Source organism: Hemiscyllium ocellatum, chromosome 8 (genome assembly GCF_020745735.1).
Source record: "Hemiscyllium ocellatum isolate sHemOce1 chromosome 8, sHemOce1.pat.X.cur, whole genome shotgun sequence".
Classification (NCBI taxonomy): domain Eukaryota; kingdom Metazoa; phylum Chordata; class Chondrichthyes; order Orectolobiformes; family Hemiscylliidae; genus Hemiscyllium; species Hemiscyllium ocellatum.
Window position 1 is genome coordinate 71,044,800 of NC_083408.1, and position 22,851 is coordinate 71,067,650.

Below are 22,851 nucleotides of genomic sequence, written 5' to 3' on the forward strand. Positions count from 1 at the left end.
ACCTGGTGCCAGCCTTACAGGACCTTGTGTAACTAATAAATGAATACCACACTGTTCCACTTTTGACTTTCGCATTATGAATCAATCGACAAAAGAAAACACATTGTCCTCAAAAATGCAACATTTACATAACAGCATCCCCCTCACTCCACTGGTATCTGTTATCCTGCAGTGCTCAGTCACTGTCCTCTTCAAAGCTCTGGTTATGCCATCCATCAATCTTGACCTGCCTTCTGATATCCTCAACTGTCAGAATCTCACCAATCAATCCTCCAGGTACAACTATCTTCCATGTATAATGAATCTTGACCTGCGATCTGTAGACATTGACCTTCCCTGTGTAGTGCTGCTTCTTTCTGTTTCAAGAAATGTCAACATAGGCTTCAGTAAGGCATTCCACAAGGTTCGATCTCACGGAATACTGGGAGAACTTGCCACTTGGATACAGAACTGGTTCAAAACGTGGTGGTGGAGGGTTGTTTTTCAGACTGGAGGCCTGTGACCAGTGGAGTGCCACAAGAATTGGTGCTGGGTCCACTACTTTTCATCATTTATATAAATGATTTGGATGCAAGCATAAGAGTTACAGTTAGTAAGTTTGCAGATGACACCAAAATTGGAGTTGTAGTGGACAGTGAAGAAGGTTACCTCAGATTATAATAGGATATGGACCAGATGGGCCAATGGGCTGAGAAGTGTCCGATGGAATTTAATTCAGATAAATGCGAGGTGCTGCATTTTGGGAAAGCAAATCTTAGCAGGACTTACACATATACACTTAATGGTAAGTTCCTAGGGAGTGTTGCTGAACAAAGAGATCTTGGAGAGCAGGTTCATAACTCCTTGAAAGTGGAGTCGCAGGTAGATAGGATAGTGAAGAAGGCGTTTGGTATCCTTTCCTTTATTGATCAGAGTATTGAGTACAGGAGTTGGGAGGTCATGTTGCGGCTATATAGGACATTAGTTAGGCCACTGTTGGAATATTGCGTGCAATTCTGGTCTCCTTCCTATCGGAAAGATGTTATGAAACCTGAAAAGGTTCAGAAAAGATTTACAAGGATGTAGCCAGGGTTGGAGGATTTGAGCTATAGGGAGAGGCTGAACAGGCTGGGGCTGTTTTCCCTGGAGCGTCGGAGGCTGAGGGGTGACCTTTATAAAGGTTTACAAAATTATGAGAGGCATGGATGGGATAAATAGACAAAGTCTTTTCCCTGGGGTGGGGAGTCCAAAATTAGAGGGCATAAGTTTAAGGTGAGAAGAGAAAGATATAAAAGAGACCTAAGGGGCAACATTTACACACAGACGGTGGTACGTGTATGGAATGAGCTGCTAGAGGAAGTGATGAAGGCTGGTACAATTGCAACATTTAAGAGGCATTTGGATGGGTATACGAATAGGAAGGGTTTGGAGGGATATGGGCCGGGTGCTGGCAGGTGGGACTAGATTGGGTTGGGATATTTGGTCGGCATGGACGGGTTAGACCGAAGGGTCTGTTTCCATGCTGTACATCTCTATGACTCTATGAGGGAGTTGCCACTTCCATCCCTCAACTAGCTATGTCACGATCACCTGATCTCAGTGCCTCCGCTCTCCAGCGCAACAACGCTCCCTATACAAAGAAAGCAGTTACTAATCTATTTCAATCCACTAAGAAGACCACTTCACCTTGCATCCATCATCTTTAATCAACCTGAAGGCATGCATTTATATCTGGATGCTGATTAATGGCATGACAATATATTAAAAACAGCTTCTCACTATTTGCCAAACGGCAAGTGCAATCCACAGCTTTTATCCCGCCATCAGGAGCATAACAGCTTGCTTTCTCCTCCGTTAAGTGCCCCTGTCCACTTGGCTTCCCATTTCCAGGGACTTCAAAACATTTCACCTACTGTTTCTCAAAGGCTGCCTTCTTTTGTATTTTAGGCTACCTTCGCCCACCCTCCTCTCTGACCTATCACCTCCATCTCCACCCCCATTCACCTATTGTACTCTATGCTACTTTCTTCCCACCCCCACCCATTTATCTCTCCACTCTGCAGGCACCCTGCCTCTATTCCTGATGAAGGGTTTTTGCCCGAAACGTTGATTTTCCTGCTCCTCGGATGCTGCCTGAACTGCTGTGCTTTTCCAGCACCACTCTAATCTAGACTCCTTTTGTATTTTGTCCACCTCCCTCTCTACCTCAGCCAATCTGCCACTGAATCCTCATTCATGCCTTAGTATTTTCAAACTTAATTTTTCCAATGCTCACTGAGCTGGTTATCTATTTCCCGTCCTCTAAATGTCAGCTCATCCCAAAGTGCTACTGCTTATATCCTATACTATACCAAGTCCTTCTGATGTATCACCCCTAGTCCTGCTGACCTACAGTGTCTCCCAGTCCCTCCAATTTAAACCCTTGTGCTGATCCCTTCTTGATATTACCTGTTTATTCTCTCAACTCCAAATTAATCTGTCCATTCCTCAGAATTGGGCCTTTTCTGCATCTTACCTCCTATTGACCCACCTTTTTTTTAAAAAAACTACCTTGGCTCTGCAAAATGGAATTCGCTTTATAAACCATTGCCCCTCTCCCACTCTTAAGTCCAACTCATTGATTTGGCTGATTATTCTTCTGTTAACTGTCCAAGGTTGTTTAACTACAAATTGATGTTGTTGCTGTGCATCCAGCAACATGATTTTGCTTGCACACAGTCACCAAGCTAATGATTTTAGTGACCTTTGCACAGACTTGCATCTACTTTGATCTCCACAGTGTGAGTTCAATGAATATACATTCCTTGTCACAATCCCTTTTATAGCATCTCATCATTTTTCCTCTACCTGCAGGTTCCTGTACAGAGTGAGAGCTCAAATCTATAAAACAATAACAGTATGTCCCATCAAGAATCTTTTGTATCTAAGTGAATCAGCATCCCCAAGGCGGGGCGGGGGGGGGAATATAACCTGGAGTGCAGCTCTTAATTCCAATTTAGTGGGTTCTTGTGGGTTGTACATTTCCATGATGATCCACAGTGTTAAACATCTAACAGCGTTCACTGTCCAACAACAAACACAAATAATCTTAAGTTTGGAAAATCTAAAAGTTTGTAATTATATGTAGAAAGCTATCGAAGAGCGCCTTCCAGACTGGAAGGCTAATAGTGTAAGGTTTTGGTAACAAACTTGAAGGTCCATTACTATTTTGGTATCTCCTAAGCTACAGCCAGGATGATGCAGTATTTGTGGATCATTACAGATTTCAGTCAGGAATTCTGGCACATAACTATAACAGATGCTAAGTTTTTTTTAAAAATTCTGTGTTTTTGCTATTCAGCTTATTTGTTATTCCAGCACTGTATAGAGAAAAAAAAATTGCACTTTACAGTTTTAGAAAATGTGTCAATACACTTGTGTAATATTCTTAAATGATCATCTCAAACTGGTCTCATAGTAACCACATCAAGTAACAGCCCTGTAATTGCCTGTAATTCAATCTTGTGTTGTATAGTTTGAAATGATCTCTGCAAATATAACAAGTACTGAGTATTGCTCAATTTTGCATAGCAAAAAAAAATTTCCACACCACACTAGAGTAAGATTCTGGTGCTGACCAGCCAACAGAGAAAACCAGAAACATAGATAGTCATGGTTGACACATTATAAATTGCAAGTTTAGTCTGCCCCTGCACACAAATAAGTTTTACATCTTAGAGCATTCATGAGTCATGGAGGTTGGTGAAGATGCAAATTCATTTTTGGAAAATAAACAGTTCCAACATTAAAACGAAACCATGCCATGAGGCAAGAAAACCCATACGAATTTTTTGCAATACAGGAGGAGTTCTGTATTCTTGCTTCCACATCACCAGTTGGATTTCAGAAATTTGTGGTGTTTAAGACTTCGAGTTTAACTTAATTTTCACAAGTTATATTCATTGGGATATCTACTAACGAGTTGTTTTGACAAAATATAGAAACCATCCTCAAGCTAATTGCTTCAGATCACTGCATTACATTTTCCCTTCACATGCCATGAGATGTAGAACTGCTGAAAGCAGAACCCTTCTTATCTTGTGCCATAGTAACGAACCCACTTTGCTTCCTACTTACCTGACACTCTACAACCTAGCATCTTACCTTCACACCTCCCTTGCAGACTTACTATTTTACTGGAACAGTCAAAGTAGCTGTCAGCACTGCTAGACAATTAAATCCCATAATAAGGCGACTACTGGCATGGTGTGAAGAGGGAGACTGTGATTGGCCTTCCCTCAAATAACCTGCTCTGCAAGTGCACAGTTGGATTGAAGGTATGTTCCACCTTTCTGCAGGATCCATGATCAGAATCTCTTTCTAAAAATGAGCTCTCCTTTTTAAACAATGGAGTGGCAATCTGACTATGTTTGTCATTCTTCAGAAAATCCAGCCCATTAAATGCAAGTGAACTGTTGAGTATCAGCTTGGGAGAATAGCATGAGCAAGACTGAAGGGAAAAGAAGTGGCTTGTATGAAATAACAGTTAGTTACTGCACGAAGATTGCAGCTGGTAACACAAGTTTACTACATTACTTCTATGGATAGATTCAAGGGATACAGAATGAGTTTCAGTGATGAAGAGCCCATGTGACTTTTCAAAATGTGGGTAATAACTCAACCACCACATGATAAGAATGAAAGGGGGACAATTGGCAGACATCTGGAACTGGCAGTGTGGCAAAGGAGAGTTGTGCTGGCATGGTTGTGTGCCAGTGATAGTTGACTATGATTAATGAACTGACAGAGAATAACATATTGTTACTGAAATTGAGAAATATCAAATAGTGGGTTAGAGCACTGCCCTTCACTTCATAGTCTTTGATTTGAAAACTATATTGAAAAAAAACTATGCCGTGACCTATTACAAAGAAGGAACTGAGTCAAAATGCCAAACACATTTCACATGCAACCAGTCATTAAAGAGAGAGAACTTCTATTCCAATGAGAATATTTACATGAACTTGTGTTGTAATGCGCAATTGAGATCATAGCTGCAAGACACTGTCAAATGTACACGGAACTTTAGATTTCAGATGAATCACGTTATATTTAATCTGGGCATTTTTAATGTTGATTCTATTGGGAGGGGAAAAAAAAGAGGAAATTATTTCATTCTGTAGGGATGCCATCCCTCGCCTTGGAGGGTGCATCATCTGAAACTAATAATAATTTTGAAACTGGAAAAATAAAACTAATTAAACACAACCTAAAACATTTTAGCAAGGAGCTGCAGCCAGTCAGAGCGTGATTAGTAGGGTGCCTCATAGGACCATGTTGGGAACATATTATTTATTCTGTACAAACATAATTTAGAATTAGAGACAAGAAAAAAACTATTTGGGTTTGCTGACCATTTCACATTTCAGAACTCCAAATAGCAGACAGCCTAGGAAGGTTTTAATTGATGAGGCTAAAAACTAGAAATAATGAATAAAAGGGAATTAAACGAAATAAAAGGAGATTTGGGAATGGGAATAAATGGTGAAAGCTTAAAATGAATCTTAGTGGACTGCAAAACACATACAGAACAGGGATCCATTAAAACCATCAGCACAGTGCACAGCAGAGGTAAAGAAGGCATCTTAATGTAAAAACAAAGTGAGTGATTCAATAGCAATCACAGACTTTAATAGCAAGTTTATAAAAAATACCAGTTAAACTCTTGTACTACGGTACACAGTTCTGCTCAATGTACTTCAATGAGGACATCTGGGATTTAGAAAGAGTACAAGCAAATGAATATTGGAGTTTAGGCACTTGAGACATTTAAAGATACTGTGGAGAAGATGGAAACTTTGAACTGCAAAGTAACTGACTCAGAATGAAACTTTATCAAAAAGTATTTAGAATTCCAAGAAGTGCAAATGAACAAAATCTGCCTGACAGACCAAAAAGATTAAAGGGCATAGTCTGTCAGACGAAGCAAGTTGAACGAAAAAAATTTTGATTTACCGCCTTCAACACATTGACTCCTTCACAAGTCAGTTTATACGAATGATGATAAATATGAATGGGGGTGTCAGCAAATGTAAATGCACGATGCATAATTCCGTAGTGAAAATTACATTTTTCTAGGGAGGACCTAAGAAAAAATTTGATATCTTTTGAAAATGAGAGGTAGAAAATTAGATAATCTGACTGCTTCTCTTCAATTCCATACATCATATTTTTCTAGATGTTAATCCTAATTATATCTTAATACAATATTTATTGCAACTTATCAACCCCGAGTCTTCATTCTTTTCACTTGATGTTGAGTGTATCAATGTAACTTTCTTTTATCGATAATTCCATGCATTCAGAATTTTACACAAGATAAAGTACATGCACATTTCTTACCTTTCTGCTGAGTGCTAAGTGCATAATTCTCTCCACATGTGCAACAAAAGAATGATCACCATCTGAACTAGAATACATACAGTCATCTCAAATGTGACAGACCATCTTTATAACCAGCTTGGCGTAACAGCATTCATCTTGTGCTTTGTACGGATTTAACCTCCTCCCATTAGGTCCATTGACAGGAAATCATCATACTCGAAGCTAACAAACACAACTAAATCTATATTCTGTCTATTGAGACTTTTAAGATAGACACCATCATGTGTTTTAAAGATGGAGTAATCAATATGTTCTATTCTTATCAATAAATCCCACTTACATTATATTTGTCTCATTATTTTATTATTTGGCTTTGCTCCAAGTCATTAAGTAAATTATTCAGTATCGTAAACAATAATGCACAAAATCTACTTATTTATAATGGACAAATAATACACACCCATCACAGGACTACAGCAAAATCATTACAGTGCACATCTCTACTCAATAACAATCATTTCACAACCTAGTTCATAGGATTTAGACTCAGAGGAACTTTCTACCACTCCCAAAATATTGCAGAGAACAATTATTTCCTGTTTGGAAGATGGGGTATGTTACAAAGCAGCAGTGCCATGGACAGGCTCTGGTTTCATAAACTGCACTGATAGAACTTCAGTTATTTGTAGTCAGTGCATACTTTCGGCCACTTGCAGTATAACGCGCACAAATAACGGTCTTTTAGCTTTGTTCCTTGCAGCCGAAAAGTCGTCTCTTTCACATTTTACCATTGAAATGCTCATCACACGTCTCACTACCAACTACACCCAACATTCTGCCCACAGAACTTGGGTTGTACAGTGTTATTTTTAAAATGGCATGACAGGAAAAGGAAGTTTTGCAATAAAACCAAATGGTTTTGGTTTTATTAGATGAGAAATAAGGAGATTTGCCAGAAAAAACACCAAGTGATAGTTTGTTAAAGGAAATGCTTGCAATATCTCCCATTTTCCTTAATGCACTTAACCATAAATGGATCAAAAGTAGTTTGTCATTGGTTGTGCAATCTAAATCCTTCCAACTATTGAAGGCTGTTTGAAGAATGTTTAAGAGAATTATGTGATCATTACATTTACTTTTTGAAATAGGAATAGGCTGACACCTATGAAGAACATTCACTGGGGCACTGATTATTGTAACACCTTCTACACATCAGAAAAACAGGATAAATCAGTGCTAATAACAGGCAAGAATTAGGGTCATTAATATTGAAGAAAATGTACAGGTTAAATTCATGGGACAAAAATTCGACAAATCCTCAGGACTTCAAAGACCTAAAGGGTTCTAAAAAAAGATAGTTGTAGTGATAGTGTACACAAGGGCTGAGGTTTTCCAAGTAGTTTGCAAATTAGCAAGTATAACATCACTAGTCAAAAAAGGAAGGAACATCAGAAGGTTATTTTAATAAGCACCCAGCAAAGCAAAGCACAGAATTAATTAGAAGAAGTAAGCAATTTTACAAAAAGAACTCCTACTTGGTAAATTTATTAGAGTTTTTTAAGAATGTAATTAATTGTATAGGTAAAGAGGAGCTAGCAGATGTAATATACTTCTATTTCCAACATGGATTTGATAAGGTGTCATATCAAAAGGTTAATGCACAGGATAACTATTGCAGAGTTGGGGGTGATACATTGGTGTGGATTGACGACTGGTTAAGAAGCATGAAGCACATAGCAGTGATAAATGGGCAATTTCAAGCTGGCAGGTTATGACTAGTGGAGTGTGCAATGATCAGGACTGGGATCTCAGCTACTTACAGTCTATATGAATAACTTGGGCACAGAGGTAGAATAATGCATCTAAATTTGCTGATGAAGCAACGCTAAGTGGGAATGCAAACTGTGAGGAGGACAAAGGGGTTACAGAAAGATATTGATAACCTCAAGGAATGAGAACAAAGTGGCAGATAAAGTAAAATATGGATAAGTGGGAGGTTATTCACTTTGATAGCAAGGATAAGAAAACAGACTTTTTGTTTTAAAAAACATGAATATGTAAACATTGATGCTCAGAGAGATTTGTGAGTACTTCTATAAGGAACACAAAAAGTCTGTCTGCAGGTACAACAAGCAATTGAGAAAACAAACAGCATGTTGGACTTTGTTGCAAAAAAATTGGAGTACAAGAATTAAGATATTTTACTACAATTGTATAGGTCTTAAATGAGACTAAACCCAGAAGATTGCTACTTTGGTCTCCTTAATTATGTAAAGATCCATTTATAGCAGAGGCAGCACAGGGAAGGTTCACGAGATCAACTGGCCACTCCAATGCTGGGGTTGTTCCAAGACTCTGCATAAATTGGGTCTATATTCTCTGGTGAAAACATGTTGCTGGAAAAGCACAGCAGGTCAGGCAGCATCCAAGGAACAGGAAATTCGATGTTTCGGGCATAAGCCCTTCATCAGGAAACGTCGAATTTCCAGTTCCTTGGAATGCTGCCTGACCTGCTGCGCTTTTCCAGCAACAGATTTTCAGCTCTGATCTCCAGCATCTGCAGACCTCACTTTCTCCTCTATATTCTCTGAGGTTTAGAAGACAGAGGCGATCTGACTAAAATATTCAAGCTTATGAAGAAGCTTGATTAAAATATTGTTCAAAGGACATGGAGACACCATTTCACAATAAAGGCCTATTGTGTGGGATTTAGATAAAGAGAACTATCTTCATTCAAAGGGTTGTTAATTTTGGAGCACTGCGTATGGTCCATCATTGAATACATGTGAGGCTGATATTTGGTCTCTCAGGGAAGCAAGAGATATGGGGAATGAGTGAGAAAGTGGAAGTTGAAACACAAGTTGAATAGCAGAGCTTAATAGGCCACCTGGTCTCCTCCTCTTATGTTCTTGTTCCTTCAGTAAATGCTATAATTATCAAGTGAGACAGCAATATGACTCAATTAAATACTTAACATGTTGCTGCAAGCTTTTTGTTTTGCCTGTACTACTTTGCTGTAGGGTTTGGATAATTATAGAACTTAAATTATAAGAATCATAGAAGTTAAACGTCCTGACCAGTCTTTAATGGGACTTATTCAGTCGAACTATGTCAACCCATTTAGTGGACAGATGGAACATCATTTCTTCATGTAGTTTTGAATATTGTGTTCAGACCCAGAACATACAAAGGCTTGAGCAGAATTGACTTTTAGAATTTGCAATCCATCTGAAGATGTAAATGCTGTAGGATGCTCACTGAGATACTACTACAAAAAGCTTCAATGGTTTCCAGTGTAAATAGGAATAGCTTAATCTAGACAGTTCCCAAAAATAAAGAATGCAGGATTTCTGTTGTTTAAATGGTAATTAGTCAAGATATTGTCTGTTATGATGAACAGTTGAGAACTCTTTAGTTTTTCAATTGATTGCAATTGTGCTTCATTTCTTTTCATTGCCAGCCTGAGGTCTTTTGATGTTCTAATAAACTGTTCAAGATTCTAACTACAATACTCTAACAATCCATTCATATTATGATAATATCTCTGGTCACATTAAATACACATTATTATTTTCCAGTTATAGGCATCATAAAGCTGGACACAAAAGCTGGGCAGAATGCTATATATCAGGAGATGAAAATATCACTTAAATCTAACAAATGCAAACTCATGTGTGTCTGGGATATCTGGGTGCCCCACAATATAACAAAGAATAATGGACTGTTGGCAAAGGAGAATACATCAGTGTTCTTATTTTGTGTTTGATTTTTAGTTCTCTCTTCCTGCGGTAGTTACTGTCAGGGTAAACCCCTTGTCCAATTCAAAGAACTTCTGGAACCAAAGATTTGGTGGCTCAGTGGTTAGCACTGCTGCCTCACAGCGCCAGCAACTTAGGTTCAATTACTACCTCGGGCAACTGTCTGTGTGGGTTTCCTTTGGGTGCTCCGGTTTCCTCCCACAGTCCAAAGATGTGCAGGTTAGGTAAATTGGCCATGCTAAACTGCCCGTAGTAATAGGTGGTAAATTTAGGGGAATGGGTCTGGGTGGGTTGCTCTTCGGAGGGTCAGTGTGGACTTCTTGGGTTGAAGGGCCTGTTTCCACACTGTAGGTAATCTAATCAAAAGACTTAAAACAAGTAAATGGATTAATTCACCTTTCCATTTCAGAACATGCGTCACTTCAATTAGAAGCAAAAACTGCTTCCTGCCAAGTGTTGTACCACAAGACAAAGATCAGTGGAAAATATTACAAAGTCAGTTGTTATCAACACCGGGCAGATCTTCTGTTCTCACTAGTGGCAAACACGGAGCGAGGAAGGGTATGGAATTAGGCAGACACACCTAAAACCCACTGCCATCCTGGATCCACCAGAATAAGACTAGGAAGGCATATTGTCAATCTTCCTGTGCTACCATCAATTAAGTGGCTAATACTATTGCCACTGAAGAGCTTCTTCTTGCCATTTTGGCATGAGCCCAGCTGCAGAGAGGCCTGTCCCTGAGGTATTTATGGCAGATAAAACTGCACAATCACTGGAGGACTTGACATTATGGATCGGTAGGAGTGGGTGGGGATTGCCAATGCCTGCACAACTGCCCAATTCACTTGTAGTAAAGTGACTTTACTTATTGAGTGGTCTGAAACCACAGAATAATGTTAAAAAATATTGTTGTCGGTCTTTTTAAAGTGACAGTATCAAATCCTTATTACAAATTACAAAACAATCACAATAACAAAAGTATCAGCTGTCTTGAATCTAGACACATCTCCTGAACTATTCACAAGAGCCAGAGATGACCTATCTATTCAGATGGTTGTGGACTAAGCCTATGAATTCAATCACTTTAGACAATGGACATGAGCTGGGAAGATGACTCTACCAACCAATGTAATCACTTTAAAACAAATCGGACTGGAGTGACGGTTCCCCAACTTACTGAGACTATATCTGATAGCTGACCAGTTTGTGAACATAAATTGTTAGCATCTTATCCCAAGACTTATGTGTAAAGAAACAGCTTTTCCAGGGTCAGTTACACAGAAGTAGAAAGATCACGCATGGGTAACAGTGAAGGGAGCTCTCAGTTCCTGCCTCCCTCTAGCATATACCTGCCTGTGGTTGACAAATCAAATACCAGAGCCAGCATTTGCAAGATAAACCAAGCAGCTACTATGCCACAGGTAAAGACTGGAATCGCTCAAAGACATTTTGAACCACCTCAATACAAAATGCGGAAGTATTTTCAGGCACTGAAAACTGCCTGAAACCATCCAGTTAGCAAGAACCCTGTAAGAGTGACTTTCTTTTGGGCACAACTTGACTTGAGGTAATAAATTTCCACATTAGGTCTGCATTTTTAGGTTTGAACTGTCCTTAACCAATTGCAAATTGTTGGGTTGGAGGAATCAGGAAATTTCCTGTACATACTTAGGGATAGGGTGCCCTGCGTGTGTGTGTGTGTGTGTGTGTGTGTGTGTGTGTGTGTGTGTGTGGAGGGAGGGGGAAGAGGGGAAGGGGGAGAGAGACAGAGAAAAACAAAGAGAGAAAGGAGAGAGAAAAACAAAGAGAGAAAGGAGAGAGAAAAACAAAGAGAGAAAAAGAGAGAGAGAAAAAACAAAGAAAGAGACAGAGTTGGAGTCAGGCCCACCACTCTCAGATGTGAATTGGAAATTGTCCAAGGCCTGCCATTTGCCAAGGATGGCTAATTAAAAGGCAAAGGGGAAATCTCTGCTCCATGGAACTTATTTCCAATTGTGCTCTTAACCATTATGCTCTCTATCTCTCAAGGTCCACTCTCCAGGTCAACACATACCCACCACTCATTCCAAGAGCCCATAAAGCCACTATATTAACTCAGTGCTCACTCATTAATCTATTTTAGCACCTTAGATTTGTAACTAGGTACTTTGTACCTAAGATGGCAGTGTGGTGACATTGTGCACTTTTCACTGTACTTGTATACTTTTGTATTGGAATACACATGACAGTAAAACCTAATTCTAAATCACTTCTCTTCACCCACTACCTTTATGCCCTCTATGCCAACTCATCCAGTGTGCATGTGCATACTTCAAAATCCATACTAAGATGAAACAAAATAAAGTTCTAAATATCAATTGCAGGTTTTGCTATATAAAACACATGCTCCCATTCATGAAAGCCTAATCAATGCATTTAATTTCTCTCTTACAAAAACAAACATTTATATTCATAACCCAAAAATGACAGCTAATCCTTTAATAATCTCTAAAGGTGTCATACTGCACATTCAAACTACAGCTGTGATAATGGTAGGCTGTGGAAAGCAGCCATGCAGTAACAGTGTTATCCAATAGCCTTTATGGTAATATCAACAAACAAATATTGATACTGCCAGCATCAATTGTTTTAAAATCAGAATGCAGTAGTTTTATTTAAACTGTAAACAAAAGGCTATTTAAATAACTTTGCAGCTTGACAGTTTCACAGACCTTATCCACCTTTAGGAGGACTTGCATCTACTCGTCAAAAATTACTCACCACACACTGCGAAATAAGGCCTTGACTTCAGTGAAAATAAGATCAGTTTGAACTGAGCAGCATGTTGGAATGGCCTGCTGAGTTGGAGTTTCTCTGATATGGCGATCACATCCTACTCCCACTCTCCTATCAGCAAAAATAGGATTTGTCAGAATGGTAGTTTGACTTCCAAACTCAGGTTCTTAGCACCATTTTGGTTTGTAAACTGCAGAGTCACCACAACTCTGAAAATCTGGGCTTTTATCTACCCACTGACTCCAGACTATATAGGAACTCTCCAAACAAGGCCTTTCCAACTTATTTACTAATTTCCCAATAAATATCAGACTCATAGGGCAGCACAGTGGCTAGCACTGTGGAGTTTGCACATTCTCCTCATATCTGTGTGGGTTTCCTCTGGGTGCTCCAGTCTCCACAGCCCAAAGATGTGCAAGTTAGGTGGATTGACAATGTTAAATTGCCCACAGTGTCCAGGGATGAGCAGGCTAGATAGATTAGCCATGGGAAATGCAGGGCTACGGGTATAGGGCAGAGGAGTGGATCTGGGTGGGATGCTCTTTGGAGGGTTGGTGTGGACTTGATGGGTCGAATAGCCTGCTTCCACACTGTAGGGAGTCTATGATTATAGGAGTTCTTAGGAGTTCTGAAAAAGAATTATTAACTCTGTTTCCCTCTCCACAAGTGGTACCAACTGACTGAGTTTCTCCAGGAATCTCTGCATTGATTTCAGATTTCCAGCAAGAACAGTATTTTATGTGATCTATAATCTACCTGCCACTTTATTATAAAACCATGTACCACAGCATGTTGGAAATGCTTTAAAAAAATCACATTTCATTCATATTTAACAATAATAATTTTGGCACAGGACATATAATATTAAGAACTCATACTGTAATCAATCCTCAGTGACGGTCCAAATGTTAATGCAAATAAATTGAACTCATTTTCTAGCCTCCAAAACCAGAGAAGTAAACCCTATTGAGCATTATCCTTACAGCTAGAGTCAGTCCAAAAGCTGCAAAGCACAGTTTGGAATCTACTTATGTGCCATTGGCCGCAGTATGGATCAAGAATATGCACACACATCTGTCCCTGACCACACACCAGTAGACAGCAGAAGTTACTAGGCAGGATTACAGAACACTGACACTGTCAGGCCACCCCTAACCGTCGCACATTCGTACATGCAAATGTCATTTGCTGCAATAGTATAGCTGTTGTACTTTGTTGGATTACTTGGACACCAAGGCCCTGGTTGGGATCCACCAGGTTAAGTTAAAGTTGCCATAGCACCACTGGGTCATAGGGCTGCTCTCAGCCAGAAAGATGACTGGTGGTTTGATCTAAGCTCACCAAGCCTCAGGTGAGGGAAGAACTTGGGAAGGAAAGTCCTCCATGGTAACAAAGACAGAAATTGCTGGAGGAACTCAGCAGATCTGGCAGCATCTGTGAAATGTGAGAAAACAGGATTAGATTAGACTTACAGTGTGGAAACAGGCCCTTCGGCCCAACAAGTCCACACCGACCCGCCGAAGCGCAACCCATACCCCTACATTTACCCCTTACCTAACACTACGGGCAATTTAGCATGGCCAATTCACCTGACCCGCACATCTTTGGACTGTGGGAGGAAACCGGAGCACCCGGAGGAAACCCACGCAGACACGGGGAGAACGTGCAAACTCCACACAGTCAGTCACCTGAGTCGGGAAATGAACCCGGGTCTCAGGTGCTGTGAGGCAGCAGTGCTAACCACCGTGCCACTGTGCCGCCCACAAACATTTTGAATCCAGTGAACCCTTCTTCAGAATGGATAGTGGCTAGGAAAAGGTGGTATACATGCCAAAAACAGGAGAGGAGTGGTAAAGAAGTAAGTGATAGGTAGAGATAGAGCTCAGGGGAAGAGAGAGGCAATTGGGCACACAAAGGAATGGATAATGGTGAGCCAGGGAAAAAGAAGAGCTGCTAATGGGGACCGTAAGTGAAAACAGGTTGGCTGTGAAAATAGGATTGGGGTAAGGACTTGGGAGAAGGTACTCAGGCCCTTAAATTACTGAACTCGATACTGAGTCTTGAAGGCTGCAGGGTCCCCAAGCAGAAAATGAGGTGCTATTTTTCCAACTTGCACTGGGCCTCACTGGAACACTGCAGCAAGCCTGAGAGAAATGCTGGCCAGGGAACACGGTGGTGTTTTAACACCCAATCTGGGTTTCATTCCACACCCCTCACCCCTCACCCTGCCCCCGAACTTTACACACAATGTACAGCAGACCACTCACGGTCTCCATTTGCACCTCTATTTTTTCTCCCAGGCTCACCATTATCCATCCCTTTGTCTGCCTATCTCTTCCTCTCGGCTCCATCTTTAGCTATCATTTTCTCCTTTAGCCCAGCCCAGACCACCCCCCAACCAATTGTTTTCAGCACATATACCATATTTTTCAAAATACTATCACTTCTAACCGAGGATCACTAGACCAGAAATGTTAAACCTGTTTTCTCTCCACAGATCCTGCCAGATTTACTGAGGTTCTCCAGCAACTTCTATTTTTGTTTTAGATTTCCAACGTCTGCATTTCTGTGTTTTATTTTAGTTCCTCATGGTAACTTCAGCCTGTCCACAAATATAAGCCACACTGCTGGCATGACTCTGTATCGCAAATCAGCTGACCAGCCAACTAAGTACAGGCAACATTAATATACTACAAGAGTTTTATTTGTGTATGTCCAAGAAAGAAAGGACAAACAGGTTTAACAGAATAGCAATTAATAATTACATTTTGATTGCAATATTTAACACTGAATTGCATAGCTTTTTGAAATACCAAAGAACATAAGCTTACAGAAACAGACATATTAAAAAGAGCAAAAGTGTTGTTGTGTTTGTTAAGTGAAAAGAACTGGCAACTAAATAAGTTAGGCTTGCTTCATGGAGGAGCCAGGACAGTAATCCTGGTCCCAGATTCTTCTGGACTTTGACCAAACATATTGTCCATCAGAGAGAAGCATCAACCCATGGTTTGATTCTCAGCTCTTCAACCCATTGACCCTACTCACTCCTTGCTGTCAGTGCACTTCTGCAGTTCTCACCAAATGTCTGCTGCCCATTTTCAGTTCCCACCCCAGATTCCCAACTTCCCACTGCCACTTACCCGCAGCCTTCAGCTGCCGTCACTTGTTCTCCTCCATGCAACTATTTTCACCCATGTCAGTTCCCCAGCTCTGTCCCATAGCTACTGCGGCCTGTCTCCTAGCTCCGTCCCATTCCTAGTGCCTTGACAAGTCCCCAGTGCAACCTTTTGCTAAGTTCATGGTTGAAGTAGGTATTAACTGACCTAAAGATGTATGGTAGCAGACCCATGCAAAAATGTGCCAAAATCTAAATGGTCCAGATCAAAACCAGTGATTGATAATCCCACTATGAAAACATATATTCATAGACACCATTCCATGATAATAAGTTGTATTTATATATTACCTCCAGCATAATGAACACCCAAAGCTTTTCACGGGGTCATTGACAATTACCGCAGGTAATATTTGGTCAGATGAGCAAAAACTGAGACTTTAAAGTGAAGATCTAGTAGAGATTTCAGTGGGTGACAAGTGCTTTCAGCAACAGCATGTGCTGAGATCAGGATAGGATCAGATGTGAGGAATGCACTGAGGGCAGGGTATGTGGATAATGAGGCACATTTGGTAAGACACTGCAAGAAATCTCACTGGGTCTCGTGAGAAGAATCACAAAACAGAACTTGAAGCAACTTGCACTTAGCCAAAAAGAATTAGCTGTATGTTTTTTTTCCCCAAACCTAAGAACATTTAAACATCATAGATGTAATCATGTAAGCAACCATAATAACCGTCTGTATCCATTGCAACATAAGGGATCTGCAAACCAACAGCTTGAAGGTTTGATGGTTACACAATACCTGTGACTAATGGCAAGGTTATCGTCTGGAACCATGTAAGTCAATGGTCACTCATTTAATTGAATTTGCAAAACACTTAGTGGGATTCCCAGCAGGCTCCAGCAAGTAAGGAGACGTGAGAAAACCCCAATCCATCGAGTAAGATTGTGTTAGTTGCAGAGCAGGAGGAGCAGGAATGCTTTCCTCTGGTCCATCAGGGTGGGCGACGTGGGGATGGGCGTGAGGTGGCAGCTCCTGGCATGTCATTTTAGAATGACACAAGCCAAAGTCTAATGATGGCAGGAGGAGCTTTACAGAGTGAGGTCATGAGGGAAAGTGATGGGCAGTAAGGGCATGGGGCTTTTCAGTGCAGTGCCCCCACCCCCCGTCTTCCCAATTCCCAGTCCTTGATCAGGCAGAATGCCTTTAAATAAGAGGCCTCACCATAGAAGAGCACAAGAAACAGGCACTCTGCTGTTCCCCTCATGTCACAATGTCACCCACCACTATGTTAATACCAGCAGCAGCAGGATACAATCCTTAAGTGGGCATTAATTGCCCAGTTCAAACCCTCATTCATAACAGGGAGGCTGTCACGGATTTAATTAGGGTGGAGGCCAAAAGGTGGCAGTATTTGTACCTGTCAACTTCTTGACAACGTGCCATAGGGGAAGGCAATAAGTACCACTCCATAAGTCCAGTGCACCTTCACTTATGCAGACTTCCTCAGACCCAGCCAAATTCTGATATTTTGAGGTGTCGAGTGCTCCTGTACCATTCATCCTAACCCAAGCCCCAAATGTTTTCAGCCACCAAAACAATGATTTTTGTATAAACTTTACATATGTATACTTAGAATGGATATCTGACATATCTTAGAGTCCCTTTAGATCTTTTCAACCTTTGAGCAGAACAAAACAAACAGGATCAGTAAAACACCATTACTTTTTCTGATGCCAATAACCATTTTGGTAAGTAATACTAAGAATCAACACATACCACCGTAATCATGACATTTTTTTACTGCAATAACATCTTAAGTGTTGCCATTGTCAGGCCTACCTCATTTAAAACTTCTCTTTTTCAGCCTTAAAATCTGTAAAATTGCTCCTGGTTATCCAGGAACTACAGAAATATAGTGGAATCCTAACTAATGTAGGGATCTCAAGGACAACAAGAAAAAAGAAATAATCATGAACAATTAGCATGAATTTTACAAAGGGATCATTTTGTTTGACTAACTTTACTGATTTCTTTTTGAAGAGGTAGAGAGTGATAATATAGTAGATATAATTTATCTGGATCATCAAAATGACATTTTGGTGTCCCATAATAGACTTATGAATAAGGTCAGAGAATGTGAAGTTGGAACACAAATATCAGAATGGATTGCCAGCTGACTTTGAAAAAAGGCAGAAAGTGAGAGTAAAGGGCAGTTAAGACCACAAGAAGCAGGGAAATGGTGTTCCATAAAGACCGGTGCTGGGATGCACATTTTATATTAACTTACATTAACATACAAACACAATTTCTAAATTTGCAAACAACATCGAATTGTGAGGGGGGGGGGGGGAATTGGTAATCAATACCAAGGAGGGCTGAAATAAGTTACGGGAAGAAATTAATAAATCTGTAAAATGGACAAACCTTTGGCAGATGAAACTCAACACACAAATGTGTAGTAGTACATTATGACAGGAAGAATAAAACTTGGAAGATCTAGATGAGGGAGAGAGGAGAAAAGGAATCAAGATATGCAAACGTATTAACCGCAAGAAGTTGCACCACTCTTTAGCAAGGCTTCCAAAAGACAAACCAAGCAATAGGCTTTATTTCTAGAGGAATGGAATTGAAAAGTAAGAAAGCTGTACTAAACCAGTGTCAAACCTTGGTTATACTTAGTGTTGCAGGGCAGTTCTAAGGGCAGGGCCATGCTATATTTACAAAAGCAAGGGTGATTGAGGCAATAGAGAGACGACAAATAACACAAAATTGCATGGGGAGATACATCTCAAAACAGATGAGTAGGGCGTGTCTCTTCTCTCGATGTAAAAATGCTGAGAAACAATCTAATCGAGGTCTAAAATTACATCAGATTTTGATCGAGCGGATGCAAAGAGAATGTTTCCACTTGTGGGGGAAGGCATAATATAAATACTGCCAACATAAGATTGTAGCCAAGATATTCAATATACAATTCAAAAGATACTTCTTCACCCAAAGAATAGTGAGACTGTCAAGCTCAAGACCTCATGGAGTGATGAAGCAAAAAGTATTGGAGGAGAAGAGAATTGAAGATTACAATGATGGATTTAAATGAGGAACTATAAGAGTAGAAATGAATATAAATGAAGGTTAACCTAAGGGATAGGTTGGTTGGACAAAATGGCTGTTTCTGACTCACATTCCCTTTGTATTCCTATATAATTCCATTCAGTGTGACATCTCTCATTGCCACTAAAAATATCTATTGCTGCCACCACAATTTCTACATTCAGATTAAAAGGTCTCCTTAAGTTTAAATGAAAGAACAGCCAAAACCTGTTTTATAATAAAATGTTCATTGATCATTGTACGTACAAAACTATTACAACATGGTACCACTTTCCAACATTCACTTTATTTTTGAATGTAAATAACTCTGACTATGAACTAATACTATTGTTGTTGAAAATGGCATTAAAGTAATGAGTAATAATGGTACCAGTTACGACCATACCAGGACAGTACTGTGCAAATCTCTTCACATCCAAAGGGAACATCTGTACTTCTATAAATGAATCTTTGTGATCATATCTGATTCAATGCAAACACCTGTTGTAATTTATTCATCAATACAAAATGAACAATTGTTGGAAAATAAGAGGCCATAGTTGTAGACTCCTTGCATTGGTATCTGTATCAGATTGAACCTCTTTGTGACAATGAAATAAGTGTTACAATTTAATTATTGGATTCATAATTCAGTTAACAATTGGACACAAAAGATTAAGTTAATAAGTAGTGTTGGTCAATAAGCTAGTCTAACTAACATGTCTGAACATCAGTAAAAATAACCATTGACAGCGGAATAAATCTGGCAACTGATTTAAATGTTATTAAGATCAAATGCTTATTGGATTTCACTAATGTTTCCATGTAACAGACTGCTCACAGGGAATATACTGTCTAAAACAGAAATTTGATTCTGAAGTGTCTATCATTATGGATGGCAAACAAAATCTCTTTCTCAGATTAGGAGGGGCATTGGAAATCCCATCAGCCTGTAAATTGCTGTGCGTATAATTTCCCAAATGGTTCACATTTGTGTAACAGTTACATTCCCCTGAGCACATTAAGCTTGAATATGGAACCAATTGATTAAACAAGTCTCAAATTACACAATAAAAGCCAATTAGCAACTATACAAAGCTGAGGTTATTTTGATACAAGTTTGTCCACAATATTTAATTTTTTTTAATGTTTGAAAACTGTATGACCTACAACACAAAATAGAGTCACCAATCAAAAACTTAAAACTCAACGGTTGTGGAATCCATAATGAGAACACATGATTTGCCTCTAATGCAAAATGCTGCAGACATTGGAAATCTGAAATGAAACAATTTTTGTTAAAAATTGGAAATGATCAGCTTGACAACCAGCAGCTATGAAGAGAAAACTGTGCATAGAAGCTGTGGAGAATGCTGGGTCTATGACTCCATAGGCACTCCCTGACCTGCTGAATATTTCTAGCATTTTCTGCCTTTCCTTCAAATTATTTGACTGGTATTTCATATCAGAAACTATCTTTTCTTCAATGTCTAGTTACCATGTTTCAAGACACAGTCCTACAGAATTCAAAAGACATTAATGTAGCATGCAGCTATGAATCACTGAATTAATTTTGAGGTATCTATATTTTCTTCAATAAAATGGAGGAGGTGCAGTCTAAATAAGTCATGTGATTTCACAGCATTTAAAAATAGCATTCATAGTTACTAATTAAATGCTATTACTAGTAACCAAATCAACACCTTTTTTCTATATGATGGACTTTTCAATGCAGATACCCTGATATTATGGGAAAAAAACTGGTTGATTTTGCATTGCCCCATTTAGTCATCTCAACAGCTCTCAGAATTACAGTAATTCAAATATTAACAATGTCTTTATTATTACTGTACTGTTATTTTATATATTTGGTTTGAAGAATTATTTTATAAATATAGACATTTAGCTACAATGAGAATATGAACATGAAAACACATTTGCACAGCAAAATCCATACTGGCTCCTTTGTGATATATAGTGTTAGCAAAAGAACTGAGCTGCTGACTGTTGGTGTGTTATTTTGAATAAAATTTACAATCAGCATTAAGTGATATCGCACAAATTCCCAATCACACTGAATGAATTACAATTAAATCATTCTACCCTCACAGCGGACAGCTATTCCTCTCCCTGCTAACAGCTACATACTTGGTTTCTGCAAGCTTTCAGATTACATTTTCTTAACACCAACATGATCAAATATTCAGTATTAGTTGTTGATAATATCATTTTGTGGAATAATACACACAGATCTTTAACATTTGCAGTCCCAAATGCAACCAAGTCTATTTTGGCAAAAAAAATAAACTCATCAACAGAATTCTTAAGTGTAGTATTAAAAACAGGAAAGGAACAAAGCTAATTTACCTTGGTCATTAAATTGAAAGCAGATATTCACTCTTCTCTTCTTAAAACTGGTTAAATATGCAGGAGAATCCAAGCTTACCAGCTGTGTAGGCAGCAGCCCTGAGAGACGAGTCCACACCCAGCTTTGTCTTCAATCATCATTCTGTCTACAGGAAGCAGCAGGTCTCCCACTTCCTCCCCTTTCTAGCTGCTGTAACTTCCCCTTCTCTGCCTCTCTTTCTCTCTCATTTAGCCCTTCTGTCTTGTGTGCCTTGTGCTTCCTTCCTTACTACTATTCCTTTCAACAGCTTATTTCTGTAGCAATTTCACCACACTTTACAACCAATGCTCTGATCTCTGAGCTTGGCTTGAAGCATTAGGTGAAGTGATCAAAGGAATTTAACTTGGTGTCTGAAATATTAAGTAAATGAAAAAAATCATTCTGAAGGCTTGCTTCCCCACCCCCACTAACAGAAACCTCTGTGTGACTTTTACATTCTTCCCAGCTGCTGGCATGAAGGGGTGCCTCCTAAACAACACTACCAGCTAGACCAACATTCAGCAGCAAAGATTTCCTATATTAAAACTCAGAGTTATTCTATTATATCTGCACCCAATCTACTTCTTTTATTCCAGTTCTTTGTTTGTAATGTTCCTAAGAGGGGCACAGTGAACTTTAATAAAATGGATTTCCCCAGTGCTACCATGGCAACGATGAATGACTGATTTCCTGTGTTGTTTATGTAAATGTAGCAACGCCGCTGTCTTTGCACAGCAGATACAGAACAGTAATCAGAACCTAATCCTCAGAGGTTTAAAACTGGAATCTTTTTCTTTCTTTGCGTGCGTCAAGTATACGTCTTTCTCAAGAAAAAGCATGTGATTTGTTCAAAACTAAAGTTCCAGTCATGACAAGTATTGACATGATACAGATAACAGATTATACATGTGTTCTTTCTTTTGAGCGCCCCACTCACTTGCTACATAGCCCAGTTCCTGAAGGGTGACAGCTGAGGATTTACTATTGATTTCTGTGAACCAGTGATCTCTAAACATTCTGTACTACATACTACTGTAATTCAACCTGGATATGAACAGTACACGTTTGGCCAGACCTGCCTATGCATGTCAATCTTCCCTTTGAATTAGATATGACTCCAACCAGTTCAGAGATTTCACCCTCAGTCCCATTGACTTCAATTTTATTAGGACTTAGCGAGATATCAAAGAGGGTAGAGGGATGAAAAATGCAAGACTTCAGCAAGGCAAGCGTGGGGCTGTAAAGAACGACACATCAGTGGGAGAATAAAGACAGGGGTTTCAGTGAGAAGGGAATGGGGTATAAATATTGAGAACAGCACATAAAAGAATGGGGTATTTAGGAGGTGGGCATGTTACAGAGAAAAGTAAGATAT

The 22,851-nt window shown here is 39.5% G+C and overlaps 1 protein-coding gene across 6 annotated transcripts in view; it reads right to left on the minus strand.

The window, feature by feature from the left end:
* LOC132818304 (guanine nucleotide-binding protein G(I)/G(S)/G(O) subunit gamma-2) overlaps positions 1–22,042 on the minus strand; it is an 83,876-nt gene extending 61,834 nt beyond the window's left edge. For 2 of the 6 annotated variants that reach the window (XM_060829172.1, XM_060829174.1), the window contains exon 1: positions 21,458–22,032. The gene's annotated coding sequence lies outside the window, so the exon portion shown is untranslated. Of the gene's footprint in view, positions 1–12,863; positions 12,990–18,424; positions 18,497–21,457 lie in introns of all 6 variants that reach the window. The other 4 variants (XM_060829173.1, XM_060829175.1, XM_060829179.1 and 1 more) reach the window with 4 other exon arrangements.
* Positions 22,043–22,851: the final 809 nt, after the last annotated feature.